Here is a 21207-nt window from a genome sequence, read left to right as displayed (position 1 = left end):
TTTGCTTAGGCCGTCATCCAAGAGTAAATGGGGATTATTGTTGATCACGCTGGTATCAAATCATTGAAGTGTGACTGTTTTCTCCCCGACATGTCGCACGCTCTCCTGGTCCAAATATGGCAGCTGTACTTTTTTTTTCCCCTGCAGAAACAGAGCTGCTGATAACTCTGGAGTTGTCTGGACCTTAAAAACGGAGAAGTGCCAAATTTTAAATAAAGGGGCCTGTGTAGGAGTGAAATGCAGCTTGCGCGTTCTTAGTGAGTCAGCATCTGACCGGGGGTTTGCTCCTGTGAAAGTATTTGTTTCTCACTTTGTCTGCAGAGTGTGTGCTACAGAACAGGTTCTGTTTACGGTAAACAAAGTCTCCAGGAGTACTTCAGGGCTTACATGAAACCAGCACAATCAGCCAACTCCACAGCACAGTATAATGGCAGCAGATCTGAAGCAAACAGGCTTCAGTCCATGGTGGAAAGACTGCATTGTATTCTATGTGAAATAAAACTCACACCTATGAGATGGCAGACTTGTATGCTGGACCAGGTTTGTGTGTGTACTTGGTGTGTATTCAAATTTCCTCCTGCAGTTCTGCTTTCATTGTTAATTGGTAACTGTAAAATGCCGTGTATGCAAATCACTTGGTGATCGATTGTTTTCCTCTCCAGAGTGCCCCCACCTTACCCTTTATGTTTAGATAGATAGCATGTAATAAATCTTCGGTACATTAACAGTAATTCAGTTAATTACTAAATAAATTGCCTTAATAAACCCATGACGTGATCCCTTAGTGAATGATCAACCATCATACATGAACTCGAGCATACTTCCACATTTTAAGTGCAAGATAGTAGAAATTTAGATGCCTTCTGTACAGGAATGAGTGTGACTCCCTTCGCTCTACTACAGTAGGCATATTTAGAATATAGAACATTATATATCATATATATTCTGCATCATATATATCTTGCGGCATGATTCGTGTGTAGGCATAAGAGAGGAAAACACTTACCAGTTTCTGTATAATGACAACACAGGAGTCAAAACCACATAAGATACTGCTTTTCCATTTTGAATCTTGAGTTCCATAATGGAAATGTGGTTTGTGTTGAGAGAGAGTGATAGATAGAGTGTTTTAGTTGTGCAGAGCACTGCGCTGACTCTCGCATGGCGCTGTGCTGTTGTGAGCAGTATCTTAGGGAGGGCAATGAATCATTAGCAAAGGGGAAAAAACAGTCAATTAATAAGACTACAAAAGATATTGCTGCATTTGATGGGTAAGCACTCGAAACAAACCCATTTCTCTTCAACTATACAGAAACATCAAAACAAATATAGACGTATCACCTCAAAAAGATTTTATTGTCACCGTTATATATGGTACTCAGCTTACAATTTATAAATCAGTTACATATCATCCTTTTATGCCAAAGTTATGTCACTCGGCAGCAGTATAATTAAAGCTAGTGAAAAGTAAACACATCTTCACTTATAAAAAAGTAATGGTAAAACGAGAGGGGGAAAGTGAAATAAACTTAATATTTTCCATATTCTTTATTTTAACCATTCTTTTAGAAAGCCCGCACGATGAAAACCCATTTACCAATTAAACCACGAAACCTTTTAAAATTCCAATCTGAAACATATTTTCCGTTGCACATGGGCTGCCATCGAAGACCTCCTGGCTAAATCTGGCTAGAAGTCTTACTTAATGAAAAGTCAAAGAGGTGACATTGAAGAGCAAAGCGGGGGATGATGTCATACGAAGCCAAAACAAAAGCAAAACTAAGCCATCATTTCCGCCGCTGCCAGCGAGCTCACAACCCTGCACTGCCAAAGTGTTAAGTTTGAACCGCTTCCTAATGCTTCATACAATAAAATTATCATATTTGGCCGAAACACCGAAACATTTGCAGTAATATCAGTAGCATTTCAGTTCACCTAAATCGTAAAATGAGAAGGCCACTTTAACATTCCCGAAGGACTAATCTACTAACATGGACATGCCAGGTAGTAACTCTATATTTATACATATTTCACCATGCGGAGTATAAGGCAAATTAGTGAAGATATGCCGTATAAGCAAATGACACGCTGTCCACTTGTAGGTCATTGTTCCCCCATCGTCCATTGTTCCTTATTCAGTCACAAGACCGAAATGAAGGGGGTGAATACGTAATCTGCAGCCGCAAACGAATTAGTACAAATCAGTCAAAGTACGGCGCAAGTCATAAGCCACACACGCTGAATACTACCGCACAACCTCATACGTACAATAGGCGGTCTCCCCCTCCCCCTTTTTACAATATCCCCTCCTCTCCGTAGCCCCCCCTCCACCTCCGTCCGTGTTGCTGCCTTTATCACCGTTTCCTTATTGCCACTGCCCGGGAGTATGGCATTGTGCTGTAATGCAATGTGATCTGACCCATGTTCTGTTAAAAAAGCAGCTAGAAAAGCATGCCTTCTTCTCTGGACGGTAACGGCGGTAACTAGCACGATGGCATCTCTGGCCAAGTGAAATCAGTTTTCTGCGTTACGCTATAGTTTCCCTAAGATAGGCTGCCAGCCAACGGCGAAAGCTGCAATAACCTGCAAAACGCCGATAATCAAGCGGTATCAATTCATCATAAAGGACATGCAACGCGGAACAACGTCGAGAGAAAGGCTGAAATTATGAAGGTATGTCATAATAATACCTACCACTACATTTGTTACTATATGTTGTGTGTATTATATTAAAATAGTCGTCATGTTCCGTAAATAGAGTAGGTTAAATACAAAGGTTTGATTTCCATAAGGCTATACCGTCCTTTTGAAATCACGATTTCTGCAGCCTACCTCGTGGACCCACAGCAAATCGACGGCTTAAACATTGAGTAAAGACACTGTCAGACTTGTCGTTTTTTCCTCCGATTTTTTTTTTTTTTACTCCAAATTCATCTCGGATCTTGTGGTTCGGCTGTGAAGCGTCCGCCGCAAGCTACACGATATCCGAATAAGCCGTCTGAGGTGCGAGTCTCTGCCACTGGCTCCGGATCGCTCACAAATAACAATAATTATAGCAATAATCACCTACAATCAAACATTTAAATTACGTGTACCAAAGTGTCCGGGTAATAATACAACAATTCTTGGCCAATTTGTTGCAACAGCACTCTGACAATTTACCCAAAGTCATAATGTTATTAAAGGAAGTTTCAGCGGTGCCAGTGTGTATTGACGTAATAAAACTTATTTTTTTGAGCGATTAAATTTCATGAAAGGAACATGTGCATGTCAACGCCATTGCAGATCAGTATTTTCCGCAAATGTTAACTGTGTGATCGTATATAAGATCGTGCATGTGTGCTTTATTAACAGTATGAGAGTGTCAAATCGGGGTCAGAATAGCTTCCTGTCCAGATAAAGATATTTCAGTAAAATGCTGATATTGAAATTTAAGTAAAATATCACAGTGAAAGTGGATACTTTCAGCACTGAATCTACTGCTTTTTATGTGAAGCGCTTATGTTTTTTTCTATAATCAGTAAAGATGCCTGATACTTAGTGTAGCGGTACATTTCTAACGCGTAGATTTGCCCTACGCTGTCGCCTAATTTTTAGCATAACGATTGCGTCTAAACATGACAAAGTCCAACCTTTCTGTGTTTAATTTTATGTCGAAGTGAAGATTAGTGTTTTTCCATGCACTGTCAAAAGACGCAGTAAAAAAATTATCTCAGGAAACTCCTAGAGTTTGAACAAGAAAGCACTAAATGACTAAAAAGGATGTTATTATAGTTTTTTTTTATTAAAAATACTATATGTTTCTGTGGCCTGCGAAATGTAATTGAAAACATGTTCCAGATTATATTTGCAGTTATTACTTGTATTAATATTTTGAGACTTTTAAACGGACAATGTGTAGGCTTTGTGTATGAATAAATCCCTCTTTATGTGTAGTAATGGATGAGCTGACCCTGATTTTACACTGCCTTTCTGTAAGGTTTGAGTGCAGTCATGGTTGCTGTGGCAATGTCGTTATAAAGCATTAATTAACTCTCGCCAGAAACAGAATAGATGGGACGTTGGGGAAAGCCTCACTCATTCAATGCCTTTATCTATTCCCAGAACTCTGTCAGTGTGACTCCTGGAAAGTCAGACTTTCAGAGTTTTGCTCTCTGTTGTAGACCAGATGGAGTCTGATCACTTTCAGATATTAATGATTCCCAAACTGAGTCTTGTACGTGATAACAGTGAGGATTTTATATTGCTCTCTGTATATTTCGCCTCAAAAGGTTTTGACCCCAGCGGTCAGAGACCCGTGAGATAGGAGGTCATCTTGAAGGTTTCCCTTCTATGAGTAGATCCCAGTTCTTAGCCTGCCTCACATTTAGATTACTGTACTGTGAAAGCCAGAGGACCAATGAAGAAGAGCGTTTCATACCACTAATCTAGTGCTTGTCTTCAGTGTCTTTATTGGTCAATGACAAAAAACATTTTGTTTTTTTTTAAGAACTGTGTTGATTCTAGTCATTTTTTGCATGCAAACAAAAGAAGAAAAAAATGAATATTCTTTAAGTTCAGAAAGCTCAATATGTCTTTGTCTTGCAAAAGCATTGGGAATGGATGCTTTTTATTTTTGAATCCATTATCTGGTTATGAAGAGTTACCTCACCTGCCCCCCCTGCTGGGGGGGGGGGGGGGGGGGGCGACATTCACAAAATAATGTTGATGTGACATAAGCTGGTGTCTTGCAGATGTTCATTTCACACCTCTGAACTTGTGTTCAGTGACGCCCCCCCCCCCCATTGGCATTTATGATAAGGAGACCTTGGCTTAGCATCTGCCTGAAGTAGCAGGATCATCTGCAGCTGCCACTTTGCTGGATTCAAGTGCTCGATTTGTTATATTCTCCCTTTGTCTTCCTCTCTCCATCTATACGTCATTCCTCCCCATCTTGTCCTGGAGATTGTTGGTGGTTTAACTATTTACTCGGTCCTCCATTTTTATAGGAAATATACTGCCATAATTTTTAATGGTATTAGTGTAGATTTTATGCTTTCAGTCCTTTGTGGATGATTTCCACCTTTTTTTGTGGGGATGTTGAAAAAAACAACAATTTCTGTCATTTATTAAAGAAAGCATGAATATAAATATAAATGCCATTTGGACCTGCAACATTTGAGCCTGTTTCCAATTCATTTAACTGTCTATTTTTTCAAATATTGCTAAACCTATTAACTAAAACGTGGAGAAAAAACTTGAAAATGTTATCCGTTGTTCAAATTTCTAACCTGTGAAGGGAAAAAAATTCATGGCTTTTCTCTCATAATGACACCAGCTGATACGAAATTCAGTTTCTGCTCATGAAGAAATTCTACCATCATTTTATGTATCTAGTGCCCAGGCCTATCTGAATAATCTCCTCAAATTCTGCGCAGCACATAAGCACAAACAGAGTGATTTCTCAGAATTCCCCCCCCCCCCCACACACACATATGCATTATTCAAATGCTAAAAAAACTTAAATTTTCTTATTTGACTTGCACATACATCTGACCTTATACCAGCTGATGCATATACACATACCAAACAGGCACAACGCAACGTTTTCACCCAGCATGCGGCAGTTCTGAGCTATTCATCTGAAATTCACATTGACGTATAGGGAATTAATTCCTGGCTGCTTTCCATTGATCCATTCTCAATAACCGCTTATCCAAACGGACTCCTGGTGGTCTGAAGTCACACACCATAAGGCAAGGTATACCTTAGGCATAATGCCAGTATATAACAAGGAATTTGCATATTCGTGCATATTCACTCATGCAGTCACACATTAGGGGCTACTGAAAGATACCAGCTGCATTTTGGACGTGTAGGAGGTGCGTCACCGGGTTGCTAGAAATTTGTCAACTGCTGGGTGGAATGAAATCAAAATGAAATGCTGCCAAGTATTACAGACTGCGTGTATCACCTTCTTTTGTATAGCATACACTTTAATATCGAATGATAAGCAGTGAATGTGTAGAGGTTTTGATTCAGTGATTCAGTCCCTGTACCCTCATGCTTAAAGAAGAATCCTCATGCCAAATATTCATCCACTTAGCAATGCAGGGTAGCAGTCAGCTTGGAGCCTACTTCAGGAAGCGCAGGGCATGCGTGCTGGGCAGTATGCCAAGCCTTCGCAAGGCACGTACCACACTAAGGGCAGCTTACAGACACCCATTAACCCAAAGAATCTATCTTAGGGCTGCGGAGCTAAACCACACAGATACAGGGAGAGAACATGCAAACTGCACGTACTGAGAACCAGGGTGGGAATTAAACCCACATCACTGGTTGTATAGGGACACAATGCTACTCATTGAGCCACTACACATGAAAAAAAATATATATGCTAATCTTGCAATTAATCAATGGAACATCCAGAATATGCAACAAATGAAATTAATTTCAGAATGTATGAAACTCTCTGTGAACAATACCCTGCCGTAGTAGATTATAACTGAATACAAGAGCACAGAAAGCCAGAGGACTGATGATACACAGCATCCACTCTTCCATCCATCTGTTTGTCCGGTACAGGGTCACAGGCCAGTGATTTTTGTATGCGGGCAGTCCTCAGGTTACAAAAGAGATCCATTCCCTAAGTCTGAAGTAAAAAATAATAATATACTACATATAATATAATATAATATAGTACATTAATATAGTGCAATAATATAGTGCAATAACATAGTACAATAATATAGTAATAAAAGAAGCTACATACAGTACTGTATTGTACCTCGAGCTGACAAACCGATGAAACCGCTCAATGTTTTCAGGAACTTCACAAAGTTCTGCGTGTGTTTGTTATCACAAACCATTGTATTTAAGCAGAGTATTTAATATGACAGGCTTTATGGCAGTCCGCTCATGAGCTCGAGGTGCCTTAAGCCGGGGACTGCCTGTATTATATAGCCAACCAAATGTTGTTTTGGGGCCACAATCTGATTGCGGAAGGTGTCAGCGATGGCTGTTATGTTTGCATTCTTGAGGGCTGTAGCTGCATGCTTCACTTAGACTTGGAAGAAGCTATTTAAGAAACTAGTGAAATTTAAGATCTGGTTCTGGTATTTTGACATTTATTTATTAGTATTTCGTTAGTGGTGTAAGCTGTACAGGGCTCTCAGTTTGTGTTGTTCTTGTACGCCTCTACTTCTTTTGAGATACCGATTGCTGCTCATGTTAGAAAGACGTTAATGTGCTACAGATATGGTGGGTGTTCCAGCGGGAACCTACGTTCTGGCTTTGATTTGAATGTTTTACCCGTGAAGCCGGATATGTTAGATTAAGCGTTAGGTTCTGTGTAATGTGGCATTTTTGCAGGTCTCTCGGGTGTTGTGCTAATTGAAGATTGTCTTGGCAGAAGGATGTACTATAAAGTCAGGTGACGCTCAATTCTTTGTTTTTCGGTTATAAGAAGTTCTTGGACACTGGCAGAAAGTGCATCTGACTGCTTGCATGTTAGTTTAATAGCCGATTTTTAATCTGTGTCTCCCGGCTTGGCTTGATGCGTCAGATCTCGTGCCTCTCTGTTGCCTGCTGTCTTCCATCTTTTACCTCCCTTTGCTCTGCGAATCCTCTGCTTGCTTGCTCCGGCTACCACAGATTGCTCTGTGCCCACTTTGGCTCCAGCCAAGCCATTTGGCTCCATTGTCTGCTGGTTGTCACAGTGTGCCTGTTGTCCAGTTCCCGACCCTCGCCGCCTGCATATTGCTCTTGGCTGCCCTGCGGCTGGTGTGTTTCGCTGTTCTACAGCTGTAGTTTTGACAGCCGAGGAGAAGTCAAAGTAGCTCAGACCTCTCACACTTATCGTTAAGTTTAATTGAAATATACGGCCTGTGCAGTGGCTCAGGTGTTTGCACTGCAGTCCGACACCTTGGCTGCTCTGAGTTACAATGCTGGCCAGCTCTCTGTGTAACATATTCATGTTCACCTTGTATTCATGCAGGATCCTTCCATATTGCATGTTGGATGTACGTGTGTGTGTGAGTGTGTGTGTGTGAGTGTGTGTGTGTGTGTGTGTGTGTGTGTGTGTGTGAGTGTACGCGCACTCTGCAATCGACTGGCATCCTGTCCTGGGTATCCCCTCCCTTGTGTCCGGTGCTTCCTGACACAGATTCCAGGTTAATGTGTCTCCATAACTGGATACAAGGTATAGAAAATGAATGGTCAATGAGCTGTATATGTTGTACATTAAGACATCGTAATAATAGTAAAAAAAACAAAAAAAAAACGATTTCTACATTTATTAAGAAGACGTGTTTGGCCAGAGTAAGATGCGAGTAGGGAAGCTTGGGCCCAGAGGGGGTTGAGGGTCTAGCTCAGCTGATCTACACTGACATGACAGCTGTGCTGGCTGTGCCATTTAGACCTGCAGCCTGGGCACAGTTCCCCAATTCACTGTGCTACACACCAATATTTATAGTTCCAGTGGAAATAGGCACAGTGACATATTATTTTTGGCTGTATTTTATCCACAAATATGCAAGGTATATCAGTGTTTTATAATGGTATACAGAATCAATTAAAATAGTAATTATGATAATTAAAATGAATGTATGTTAATCTCTGTATGGTCAATAAGAGTTGTATAAAGAGAAAATAACTTTTGGCAATTGGTGTAACTGGTAATTCTAATACATTTTTAGACTAATAATACATTTTCACATGTTTATATACAGATTCCAAGAAGTTTAAAGTAAGGCTGTCACTATCGATTTGATTTATAATTTGTTACTGTATCAATTAATTTGATGAGTGTGCAGTTTTAATATTGACAACATATGTTACATGCATATAATTATCACATTGCAAGGACACCATAGTGAACTGCGTTAAGACAAAGTTACGCGAAAACTTTTTCACTCTGTCAAACATAGCGAGTTCTGCAATTTTACTAATAGTTCCTTCTCAAGATTATCTAGTACAATGAGTCTCAACTCAGGGGTCGTGACCCCACAATTTTTGAAAGGGTTGCAAGGCAGAGTTGGAAAAGTAAGCATTTAAAATCCAGCAAGCTCAGATCAAATTACTCAGCCCCAATCCTAGAATTAACCTATTTAAACAGGTCTTGGACCTGCAAATGCTTAGCGCAAGACTAGTGAACACTCAACCAATCCAAGAAGCCAAACCACAGATGCTTAATTTAAAATTTACTGGCACATCCAATCAGATTTGTGCAATAGACATTGATTGGTGTAAATTGATCATGGCTCACTCATAGGCAGTGTGGCTTGTTTGTCAGAAATTTAACAAAAATGACTGAGAAGGAGAAAACTAAACAAATAGATTATCTTCAGATGCTGTCTGACAGTTTGGGGGTGGGGTCATGGCCGTTTCTGTCGGTAAATCCTATTGGCTGATGACTCCTGGTTTTGTGATTGACTGCGTACTACAAAAAGCTTCTTCAGAAGACTAAGATCATGGACAGTAGTGATGGGAATTCCGGCTGTGAGCCAGATTATTCATTTGGCTCAGCTCAGCAAAAATAACCAGCTCTTTCGGCTCCCAAATGGCTCTTCATTTAGTATCACTTCTGACTTTTATAATTCGGCCAAATTTAGCAATGCAATTATACTAAACCTTATTATTTCGAGAATACCATTATGTGTGGTGTAAAAACATCAAACACTATTACGTATGTGTACATGTATCGAACATCGTAAATTTCTGTTTAGCTGCAAACATTAAACATTGCATTTGGTTCTGGTGCTTAAATGTAATTTACAATTCTAAATTAGTGATGGATAATATAAAGCCTCATGAACCATCTGCTGTATTTTTGACCCCACTAGGAGGTGCTCTTGGTTTGCTTTGGGGGGGGGGGTTCCTTTGTACCTTTTTTTTGAACAAAGAGCACCATCTAGTAACGTCAAAAAGACAGCAAATGGATCATGAAGTGTTATTTTGTCCATTACTAAATTCTAATGCTACTGTCATGTCCATATCAAATAAAATAATTATTAATAAACTATCCAAAACACAAACCATTGCAAATAATTCACATTCAAAATGGAGCATGGCATGCCATATAACAAAAAATAAATTACAATGTACAAAACTGCCGCATCAGTACCCATGGCCAACCAGTGCGGCAAAAAGATCATGTTATTATTGTCTTGTACTAATTAACAAAACAAAAAAAATAAATAAGCTCTCAGATGGGAACCGGGTCCCATTGTTCATGGAAAGAAGCCAACTGGACCAACACATTACTAATAATAATAATTTAACAGTAAAACTTTAACTCTCTTTTTTTATGAGCAGACAGCCACAAAACCAGGAGCCATCAGCCAACAGGATTTACCGACAGAAACGGCCATGACCACGCCCCCAAACTGTCAAAACCTGAGGGCAAAATTTTCAGTCGAGCACAGAGATCAGCCAAAGGCAATCTGTTTGGCACGTGAGTATATCTATCAAATTGAGAAGGAAATAAACATTCGAGAAGGAAAAAAGTACGATATTATGATGCACTCGCACACAATATTTCTTTCTGTGCTCACTAGTTTCATATTTGTGCTCGAAAGTGGGATATTTACATACACAAAATGTTTAAACTTGCAGGTTTATGTTTTTCACTCTGTTTTATCGGCCTCAAGTTTTGACCTGCAGGTGACGCTATACTTTGTGTCTGTTGGCATAACTTACAGCAACAGACCGTGTCAGTAGATAATAACAAGGTACATTTGGCTACTGTTAATTTTAGGTCACTTGTAAACTCTTCTTTTTTGTTTAATTGCTACTTATCGCAAACATTTCAAATATAGCAATGTGGTAATTCCTACTCAATACTCACAATATGTTCACAAAATATTAACTAATAGTCATATGGTTATAACCATTGGCATTAATGGGGATGGGGGATTGTAACCTCCCAATAATCAAAACCAGCCAATACAACCCACTGGACCCCCTTACATGGGTGGAGAACTCAACCCCCTAATGCTTAATTTATTTCTTGGTTATAACAACATAACATGTGCAGTACCTCTGTTGTGACGCTCTGTTTTCCTTCAACCATATTGAGTAATTGGAAAGGCAAATTTTATTCAGAATTTGATGATCAGTGGTCATTGTTGACACACACAGCACACCACAGCACCGGGGAGCAGTGTATGGGGGCGGTACCTCGCTCAGGGTACCTCAGTGGTGCCTTGCTGGTCGGGGATTCGAACCAGCAATCTTTCAATCAATTGACTCTCGTTTAAAGATAATTTGATGTTGAGTGCCATACAACTTCTCATGAACCCAAAATCATTTTGTTAAGACATGTGTTGCGTATATGTTCTGGAAGTAATACCACCTTGATGCTTTGCTACTTTTTATACTTCACTATTTGAACTACAGTTTTTAAAAAAAGTCTTCCCATGAAGGAGTTGTCTACAGTAGAGTAATATATCATGTCATTGACCCTTACATGCGTTCCTCTTCCCTATCCTCCTCACCATTTCTAGTTTTGCTTTTCCCTGAATTTCCTGGGGATTCCATCTCTGTTGCAAAAGTTTAAAGCTGCACCATACCTTCGTTATACTAATATCGAAATATGTCTGCTTTTATTTCCTTGAGGACTTCTTCATAGATTCTCATTAGAATCTAATCACACAAGAATACTTACAGTCTAAGCTATGTTAAGTGAGGGCATTTTCCAGTGATGTTCAGGCTCTCATAGTTTCAAAAGGGTATTTTAACAACAAGCGTCTTTAGTTCCTGGTTCCATGGAAGTGCAGGTGATCTTTGTTCTTGGTATGAATTCCCTTTCAAGTATAATCTAATTATTTTAAAGAAATGAAGAGGTGAGATGATTATGCTTTCAAGTGCAAAGTCTCCTTCTGCGCATGCTTTATTTTTAAATATTATTTATAGCTAACTGACTTGCAGAGATTACTGATTAATGCATAATGTACTCGCACAGTTATTTATCAAAAATGATTCAGATAAATGACATTGGGATACAAAAATAGTGCCTTTTTCAGCTTTCAGTTAGCAACCCACTGGATGCACGACAAATTGCCCAAGTACTACATCTCCCTACTGCCAGTTGGGTGTGATTTGACTGATGTGAATGAAACTCCGTAGCACAGTCATCCTGCGGACTTTCCTACTACTTCCTTTGCCTATAATCATCCTTGCCGGTTGCCAGTGTGCTTTTCATCCATCTAGAACTTAATCTCCCATTTTTAAATCGGCCACTGCTGTCATTTGTGTGTGCAGGGATGCTCCTCTGCCCTAGATTTTGAAATAAATGAGCATAGTGGAGTAGAACGCACCCTTGTAGCAACGATGCTTGGGCCATAAAAGGAAGTGTGACTTTGGTATGTGTCAGACTAAAACCTCGGAGAGGTGTGAGAGGTGCTATCTTTCATGGGTGTCTGCATAACTGTTTGCATTGTGGCGTAGCCTTGGGTCTCTCTGTAGACGCCTGTCTTACTGGGTAACCTCTCGCTGCTAAAGACACACAGGAGTGAAGGCTGATTAGGCCGACGAACCCCTGACTGTGTATTTGTGTAGGGAGAGTAGGTAGGTGTAAAGCATACAGTCACCTGTGCCAGTGCTTAAAAAAACCCATAAAATGTGATTTACATTAAGCGGTATCACTGATGTTACAGTGTGGTGACTGAGGTGGGAGAAACCAGAACCAAGCAGAATTTCAATGGGTCCTCAAAGACTAGAACCACAAGACCCAAGAAATGCAGTCGAAAGGCAAGTGCAAGTCAACCATCATTCATAAAGTAACGTGCACCTAGAACCAAAATGCAGTAATTAAGTAAGGTCTGAAGGCAGACAAGATTTTGAAAACCAGTGGTCATCAAACAGGAATACTGGGAATAGATAGAGTTCAGCGTGACATGAGCTCCATACCTTCTGGTTGACTGAGGCCTCTTATATTTCTCTGAAACTAATTATGAAAGCTGCCAGTGTCTTTAGTATTGCGGTGAGGCAGGCAGGACATAAAATAATAGTAATTGTCAAAAAATATTGGAATGGGGCTTTGAATGTCCAATTATGAGTTGGAAACTTGGTTTATGAAGGTGAATAAATACGATTTTTTTTAACTGTAAAAGTGTAAAATTCTGTTTTTTTTCAATAATATGCAAAAAAAGAATCTTATCTGACATCCTTGCTTTGTCTTTAAATTCGCATCATATACACCTTTGTATTCTGCCAGAAGACAACAGTGCTTTCAGTAGTTGGTGACACAATGGCAATTATTAGAATCCTCTAAGGACAAGGAAGGGAGGGGGTGCAGGGAAGGTGAGTCAGGTGACCGCGGCTGTTTGTGTTGATTCATTCATTCATGACTGAACATATAAAGTGATGTATTCTGTTCTTTTTCTGCCTGCAGTAAACCTGCCCAGATGCTGATGCCCCTTCTGTCTCCTACATCAGCTTATAATGTTCCCCGACCCGCATGCCAATACTTTTATTATTTTTTTACCCTTGCTCTTTTAGTTTTTGTGTTTCACCTGCTGTTTTGGTGACCTGCTTTCTGTTCTTGTAATTCCTGAAACAGGAAAACCTGCTGCCAGTAAACCGTTGTTGCCGTGTGCCAAACGTTGTTTTCTGTTCAAAGCGGCTTTTCACAGACATATGTAATTAGCACAATTTATACCATGGCTTTAGTCAACACTGTTTTCTTATTGGTCCAGAGATGTCACATGGGTGTTGATTATTTTTGTGTATCTGCACTGGTAGTTCTGACAGCCTAATAACAGTTCTATATTAATGCATGTTAATGTTTTCTTAAATGTGATAATATAAAAACCTGTGTGACTTTTTACTCATGAATAAGCAGTCATTTTTATCAGCATAATTTTTCTCAAGTGCCTGTCTGTCGATGGTTTCTGTGGTAACTTAATGGACTTGCTGCTTCCACTGAGTAGACTGACCATATGTTCTATCTTTATAGGGGCTATATTTTTAAGAGCACATCTCGTTGTGGGTTATCCCTTACATAATGTGTGTGTGTATGTGCGTGTGTGTATGCGCATGCGTGTGTGTGTGTGTGTGCGTGTAGATACATAGCTGTGGAGAAAATGAAGAGACCACTCTATACTTTTAAACAAACCTACATTTTTAAATCCTGGTTTAATCATGGTTCTGCTGGCAGAAGGTTATGCTGAGCAGCAGGTTCCTTCCAGGTTAAAAATTTCTAAAATTGCATTACAGAAGAACAAGGTGAAGCAGGAGACACTGACAATGATCAGCAAGCAGCCAGGTGAAGGGCGGAAGCGACTTTCTAATGCCAGAGATGACTGTTAACTTATCCGACAATTTCTCATGAATCGAAGGATGACATCAAGTGACCTTCAAAAGGATTGGGAAACATTAAGTGCAGGTGTCAATGAGAAACAGAGAAGAACCAGGCTGCAATTTGCAAAATTATGTATAATTATTATATATATAATATACATACTCTCAGTGGTCATGTTATGAAGTACGCCTACATAGTATGAGGTACATCCCCCCTTTGGTTTCATAAGTACTTCAGGTGTCGAGTCCTGCACTCAGAGAAGGCATTCTGCCTACCGCTGTTGTACCGAGCTGTTATTTTTGCACTTGTGATCATCCTATTAGCTTCAATGAGCCTGGTCATTCTCCCCTGACCTCTCTCATTAACAAGGTGTTCTGAGCCACAGAGCCACCCCTGACTGGATGTTTTTGTTTTTATTTTTTTATCGTACCCTTCTTTGTAAACTCTAGACACTGTAGTGCATGAAAAGCCCTGGAGGGTGGCTGTTTCTGAGATGCTTAAACCACCAAGTTTGGCACCAGTACTCTACATTAAAACCTGCTCAAATCAGGCTTCTTAATGTTGTAGCACTTAAATGTGCAGTCCCTGAGCCTTGTCACTCTAACTGCATACTGTATATATTCAGTTGCAGCCACATTATTCTGTTTGCAGGACCAGGCTGCTTGAGCCGTTGTACATAATAAAGTGGCCACTAATAAAGTGTATGTATCTATATCTATAATTAGCATAATATAGCAGTATTATCCAATTCGTTTCAGTGGTTAACTCTGGTGTAGGGATTTGTTCAAAGTTGTCAGAACAGTATATAGCTGTTATGTAATTTAGGGGAAATTTACTAATAAAATTCATTGATAGATAAAGAAGTAAATAAATAATGTATGACATTTTAATCAAAGCCTTAACCCAGTGTTATTCCAGTCTTATAGTAGTGAAAATGGCATTATGGCGACCTCTGTTTGGACTTTCCCAGTACAGGACTGCATATCCATGAAGGGTGAGAGATCATGACATTCATGACAAATGTGAAGGAGAGGAGCACGTGAAGGAAGAAGGGGTAGTCAGCACTTGCCAACTGAAGATCACGTTCAGGCTTGCAATTATGAAGGATTTTCTTTGATGTAAGTTGAATATAAACATAAATCTTTGGCCGACGTATTGCAGACCTACAAAAATAAGGAAATGCTGAAGCAGCAGAGCTGCTGCGTGGAGTTTGCACTGTAAGTGCATCATCGCTCCTACGTTCCTGGAATCCTGTCCGACTGTCATCCGTCCACTGTTCCTTCGCTCCACACCGACCGCTATCTGTCTTCATTGAAGAGCTGCTCTAATGCTGTGGTGAATCGGCCTGCTGGTCCATGTTCCCATACTGGAACCAAACAAATTTATGGCTCAGGGTACAGGATGGTCTTGCACAACTTCCTGCCTATAACCAGGGTTTAAATATAGATGGAGCACAGCTCCACCTCCTTATGTCCAAATCACACCTTGCCGGAGCACATCTCCGCCTGTCCATCCATCCATTTTCCAACCCGCTTATCCTACTGGGTCGCGGACAGCTCCGCCTGTCCATCCATCCATTTTCCAACCCGCTTATCCTACTGGGTCGCGGACAGCTCCGCCTACTTCAATGTTAACTTTTTTTTCGTAATGTTCCAAAATTTAGCAGAAGATTCAACAAGTGAACTCTAGTAAATGCTGCAGTGCTTAATTGTCATAATTTCTTTCTGACAGAGTTCAAAGGTGCTTACCTGGGGTCCAGTTGGAGGTGACAGCTACTGTAGATCACACAGGGTTTACAGTGTTACCGTTCCTTATGCATCGACAGTTACCGAAGCATAGCGGGTCCTACGCTTAAGGACCAGGCAGTGGCCATTGAGAAGTTCTATTCTGCAACAAAATGTTTGGTCATATGTTTAAGACTGATTTTTAAGGCAATGACTGGTATGAAAAAATAGGGAGAAATAGTCTGTGTGAACGTCACAGGTCTCTACAGGCTTTTTTTGAAGGTAGGACTATTTTAAGGCTAAAGGATAGCAGTGTTGGTTATAACCGTAACCAATGACAGCAATGCTGACCGACTGGAGTAGACTGGGAGGGTTGTGGGAACAGTGGGCAGAGGAAACAGGTTTAGTCATTTAATCCTGCAGGTTGGGGGGGGGGGGTCCCTTTCTTCAGAATCAGTATCTATGGGGAGGGAGGCTGCTGGCCTGCTGCCTATTACTGAATGAAAAGAGTTTTGAAGGTTCCTTAGCACATTATTCACGCTTATCAGAATTTGTGCATTGGGTTCAGGCGCTGTTAGAAGATGCAGGAAATGGATGCTTGTTAGACTTTCTTCAGGTGTGTAATGTTATCTCTTAAAACATAACCCCATTGTAGCCTAAGGAGAGTGGGGGGGGGGGGGGGCAACAGGTGTACCAAGAGATGATTGGTTGGAGAACGAGGAGCTAAGATGCCAATGTGGCCTTGCATCTGTCCTTAGTGTACGATGCATATCCTTTCATTATTCTTTCACGACCACCGGACTTTTTTAATGCACTTAATGCCATGCATAAACCTTGCTATTTATTCCACTAAATCAATTTAGGTGCTACGGCTGAGTACCTCTTGATGTTGAAGCCATTTTGTTGGTGTAACTCCTCCCTCCTTGTTCTTTTGATTGTGCTTTGCTGTTATGAGTGAAGCTTAGTCCAGACTGACGTTAGCGCGCTACGTTCCTTTAAGAGTGTGAGTTACTTACTGGACATTTCCCCTTAAACCACTGTGTTATTGGCAAGTAAAGCTAAATGAGTCACTTAACATATGCATGTGTGTGTGTTTGCAAACACGTCCCTGAAGTAGCCATTTGGCACCCTGCTACCCTGCCCTTAAAATAGCACAAACACAACCGCATTGTCACCAGGGAAATAAGTTGCCGGTACTGATGCAGAGAAATTGTTGCATTTTTTTCTTTATGCAGAAGAAGGTTCTTCCGAGGCGGCTGAGAGGAAGGTCGCTGTCACCAGGCAGCTAACTGATCCACGCAGCGCTACTACCATGCAGGCACTGTCACTCGCTGCGAGTTCCTCTGTGCCTCTCAATTAGCACCCCGTTATGACATGATAAAACCCGGCTCCTGTCCCTAAAGCTATTTGAGTGCAGCCGCGATAAAAGTTTCAAAGATCTGCATCCAAGCAAAGTTCTTCAGATGCCAAATTACATCTCCTATCACCGAAGATGCCAAAGTTCACCCAGGAGACTTTGAGAATACTCTCCGGCACGAATTACCTTCTTTTCTTTCTGATTGCCTTAGAAAAAAAATGCAGCTCTCTGAAATTTGAAAGAATATTGTTGTCAATTGAAATGGCAGATTTCTTCATGTCTGAGGTTATGAAGTACATCCAAAATGTAATATGGGACAATAAAAAAATTTCATGCTGCTTCACAGACATATTTCCAGATTTACGGATTTATGGTCTGGTAAGAAAAAGAGAAATACTAAAATGTTGTCTGATTATTCTGCAGCTGCATACAGTAGTACTCATGAGGCACATGGTTTTTAGAGATCAGGAACATCTGTGCAGGACTGATATAGCCTGATATGTAAATATGGTGACACTTGACAGGGCACAAACAATGTAGTATTATGCTATTACTATTACCACAGACTACGTCTTAGTTACATACTGATTTCATGTTAAAGGGGCAGTCCACCCCAAAGATATCTTTTAGAGGAGCTTTAGTGCTCCAACTAAGTTGTTCTGCTGGGAGTTGCCTAGTTTTGGCGATATTGGCTGTTGAAATGTCTGGCTTCTCTTGAATATTATGAGACTGAATGACATTCTTCCTGTGGTGATTAAAGCGCCAGAAAAATACATTTGAAAAATCCAACAGCAATGTCTCTTACCAGAAATCATGACCCGGTCACTTAAGGTAATCCACAGACTTTGTAGTGAGCAGTTTTATTTAGGAACTACTGAACTCCAAACCCCAATCGTATCACTGCACAGAAAATATTGTCTGGGTGCTTGTACTTCACTAGCAGCTGAGTTATTACTAAGCATTTGTGCCCCGTCAAGTAAAGTGTTACTGTAAATATTCTCCCTGTCAATCGTCAAGGCCGAGGTGGGCTCTCAGTTGTTGACCAGACACATAACTGCTGTAGAGACCCGCTGCTTACATCATGGTTCTGCAGTTCAGGTTCTGCCAGGTTCCACCTAAACACTCGAGTGCTCCAGCTACCTGCCTCATTGAACTCAGCGCCCTTCTCGCTACCAACAGTTAGATGTTATAAAAAGAACCTGCATGTTCACCCTTTCGAGTCTTACTTTGCCGAGATGTTCAGCTTATTTTGTTTTGCTTGCTACCATGACTCAGTCCTTCCTTCCCATATCAGTACAAATCACATCAACCACAGCCTGATTACACATAATTGCTGTATTATCTGGAGAATAAGAGACACATTTGTTTAAAGTTCGTCCTTATGTCTTTGCCCTCACCTGATATTTACACTGCAAACAATATAATATTCCTTATTGTGAGGAAGGTGTCATAATGTCATGTTTTGTGTTCCTATCGTGCAATGTCAACATCAAATGAAGACAAATGGCAAAATGACAGGAACTGTCCTCGTTCTGGCCTGGGACCCAAGCTATAGCCTGAGTTGTGGAACATTTCAGCTGAAGTTCAGTAAGGCCACTGATGCCTTACGTGGCTTGAGTTACTCATCTCCTGAAGCTTAAGGTTCTTCATGGAGGAGAAAATGTGTAACGGTGTTATTAATGCGATAACCAGTAAGACTCACTATTTACAAAATTAGGTTAAGATTTTATTATTATTATTATTTCTTATGGGTGTGTGTCTGTGAATACTCTCTCTCTCTCTCTCTCTCTCTCTCTATATATATATATATATATATATATATATATATATATATATATATATATATATATATATATATATAGTAAATGGATTGCATTTATATAGCGTATTTTTGCTACTCCTACGAGCACTCAAAGCGCTATACAGTTATGCCTCACATTCACACACACATCCACACACCGGTGGCAGAGGCTGCCATGCAAGGCGCCAACCAGCTCACCGGGAGCAATTTGGGGTATACAGTCGTCCTTCGCCATTTCTCACTTCGACTTTCGCGGCTTCACTCTATCGTGGTTTTTTCAAATACATTTATTCATTAAAAAGTTGATAGACAGTGAAAATGATACAGCGCGCGCTCGGTTGTCTGAGTGAATTATACACCTCTGTATTACAATTAAAATAAAAATTACTGTACGTGTGGACTGTAGGTCTATGTATTCGAGCACCCCCGCAAATCCTTCAACGCCAGGTGCAGCCGAATAATAAAGAAATAAAGAATCCTACTTCGCGGAAATTCATTTAACGCGGTAGAGTCTGTCTTAGGAACTTTGAGCCTGGAAGCAGCCTGGCAGTGTAGCCTTCTGCCAGCAGAACCACGAATGCATATCTGTTTAAAAATTTACTTTTTCCAGAGCTGTCATACATGTCATATAACTGCAATGATAAAATATTAATAAATAATTTTAAACATTTTAAAGTTACCTTTATTCTTCTATAATATTTTACTAGAGTTTACACTATTCAACCCCATTTCCAAAAACACCACTGCGCCAACTATTTTGGAACATGCTGCAGCTGTCGCAATTAGAATGAATGTATATATACAAAAATTAATTAAGTTGATTAGTTCTAAAAATGCCAAAAGTCTCCTATTTCGTTTGGTTACTTATGGGTAAGGTTAGAGCTGGGTAGGGGTTAAGGTCGTCATGTTTTCCCCATAGAAAAGAATGGAGAGTCCCCACAAAGATATAATTACAAACCTGTGTGCATGTGTGTGTTTAATTCTGATGCAGGGATGATAGAATCATAATAACTCTTAAATGCCACTAGGGCAACATTTAATTACGCAAACATTGGAAACACAATACAAATGATTAAGTTTCATTTCCCAAATATGATTAGAGAACATCAGGCAGTGATATCTGAAAGTGAGTACGCTGGTGCCGTTAGTGAGGAGGCACTCTGGTATCCCTTTGCGCTGTGGTGTCTGATGTGTCCTGTGATATCCATTTCAGGCAGCAGATCCATAATGGAACTTTGCTGCTTTGAACTGGAACTGCTTCCTGTGTGTCTGGTTGCCCTTCATCGCCCTAAGTTCGCTCACGTTGGGACGCTCCCTGCCTGTGCGTCATTAGTTTGTTTTCTTATCTGCTCCTCCCCCCTGTAATTTGGCCCCATTCTCGCCTTCCCAATTTCATGCCGTCTGCCCTGACAGAGAAAAATGTCACGGCAGGACATCGCTATCTCCTTGGAGGGAGGAAGCAAAGCGTTCTTCCTGTGGTGCCTGTTTACAAACATTGTGAAGACATCCGCGATGTTCTGACTCTGTAGCATGTACTGCACTACTGCAGCAGCACGTAGGAAGGCAGGCTAACGGCTGGCGCTGCTCTGCGGCTAAGGATTCTGTGCCTGTGATTGGAAGGTCGCTGGTTCAAATCCCACGGCCAGCAGAATAATCGTATCAGTGCTGGACCCTTGTCCAAGGCCCCTAACCCCCATTTCACCAGGGTCTGCCCCTGCACCCTGATCTTCACTTGTACGTCACTTTGAACAAAAGCATCTACTGAATAAATGAATGTAAATGACAGCTTAGCAAACTTTGCTAGTGTTTGAAGAGAACACAAAGATCTCTTTTCTGCTCAAGATGTATTTAACACACTCTGAGTAGTGAGAAGTATTTTTTTGAGGTTTAACTGAAGCTCCGTTTCATCTCAGGATTTTTTTTCCCCCTCCTTAGCATCTCACACCTGTATCTTCTCTCAGACCAGCTGACGATTATAACTGCATGTTGGCTGGAAAAGGCATAAAAGGTGATGGTGCAGTGGTTATGTTCTGTGTGTGATTAT

The 21207-nt window shown here is 40.6% G+C and overlaps 1 protein-coding gene across 5 annotated transcripts in view; it reads left to right on the top strand.

Annotated features, from left to right (window-relative positions):
- Positions 1-2248: 2248 nt before the first annotated feature.
- The window catches only part of LOC111847805 (membrane-associated guanylate kinase, WW and PDZ domain-containing protein 1-like), a 65092-nt gene continuing 46133 nt past the window's right edge, over positions 2249-21207 (top strand). Inside the window, exons 1-4 of one of the 5 annotated variants that reach the window (XM_072713174.1) lie at positions 2261-2673; positions 10294-10432; positions 14197-14245; positions 15252-15399. The gene's annotated coding sequence lies outside the window, so the exon portion shown is untranslated. Of the gene's footprint in view, positions 2674-10293; positions 10433-14196; positions 14246-15251; positions 15400-21207 lie in introns of all 5 variants that reach the window. The other 4 variants (XM_072713178.1, XM_023819331.2, XM_072713175.1 and 1 more) reach the window with 4 other exon arrangements.

The sequence above is a fragment of the Paramormyrops kingsleyae genome, chromosome 6 (assembly GCF_048594095.1).
Source record: "Paramormyrops kingsleyae isolate MSU_618 chromosome 6, PKINGS_0.4, whole genome shotgun sequence".
NCBI classification, from domain to species: domain Eukaryota; kingdom Metazoa; phylum Chordata; class Actinopteri; order Osteoglossiformes; family Mormyridae; genus Paramormyrops; species Paramormyrops kingsleyae.
The sequence above is the reverse complement of the archived record's forward strand: the minus strand, read 5'-3'. Positions and strand labels throughout refer to the sequence as shown.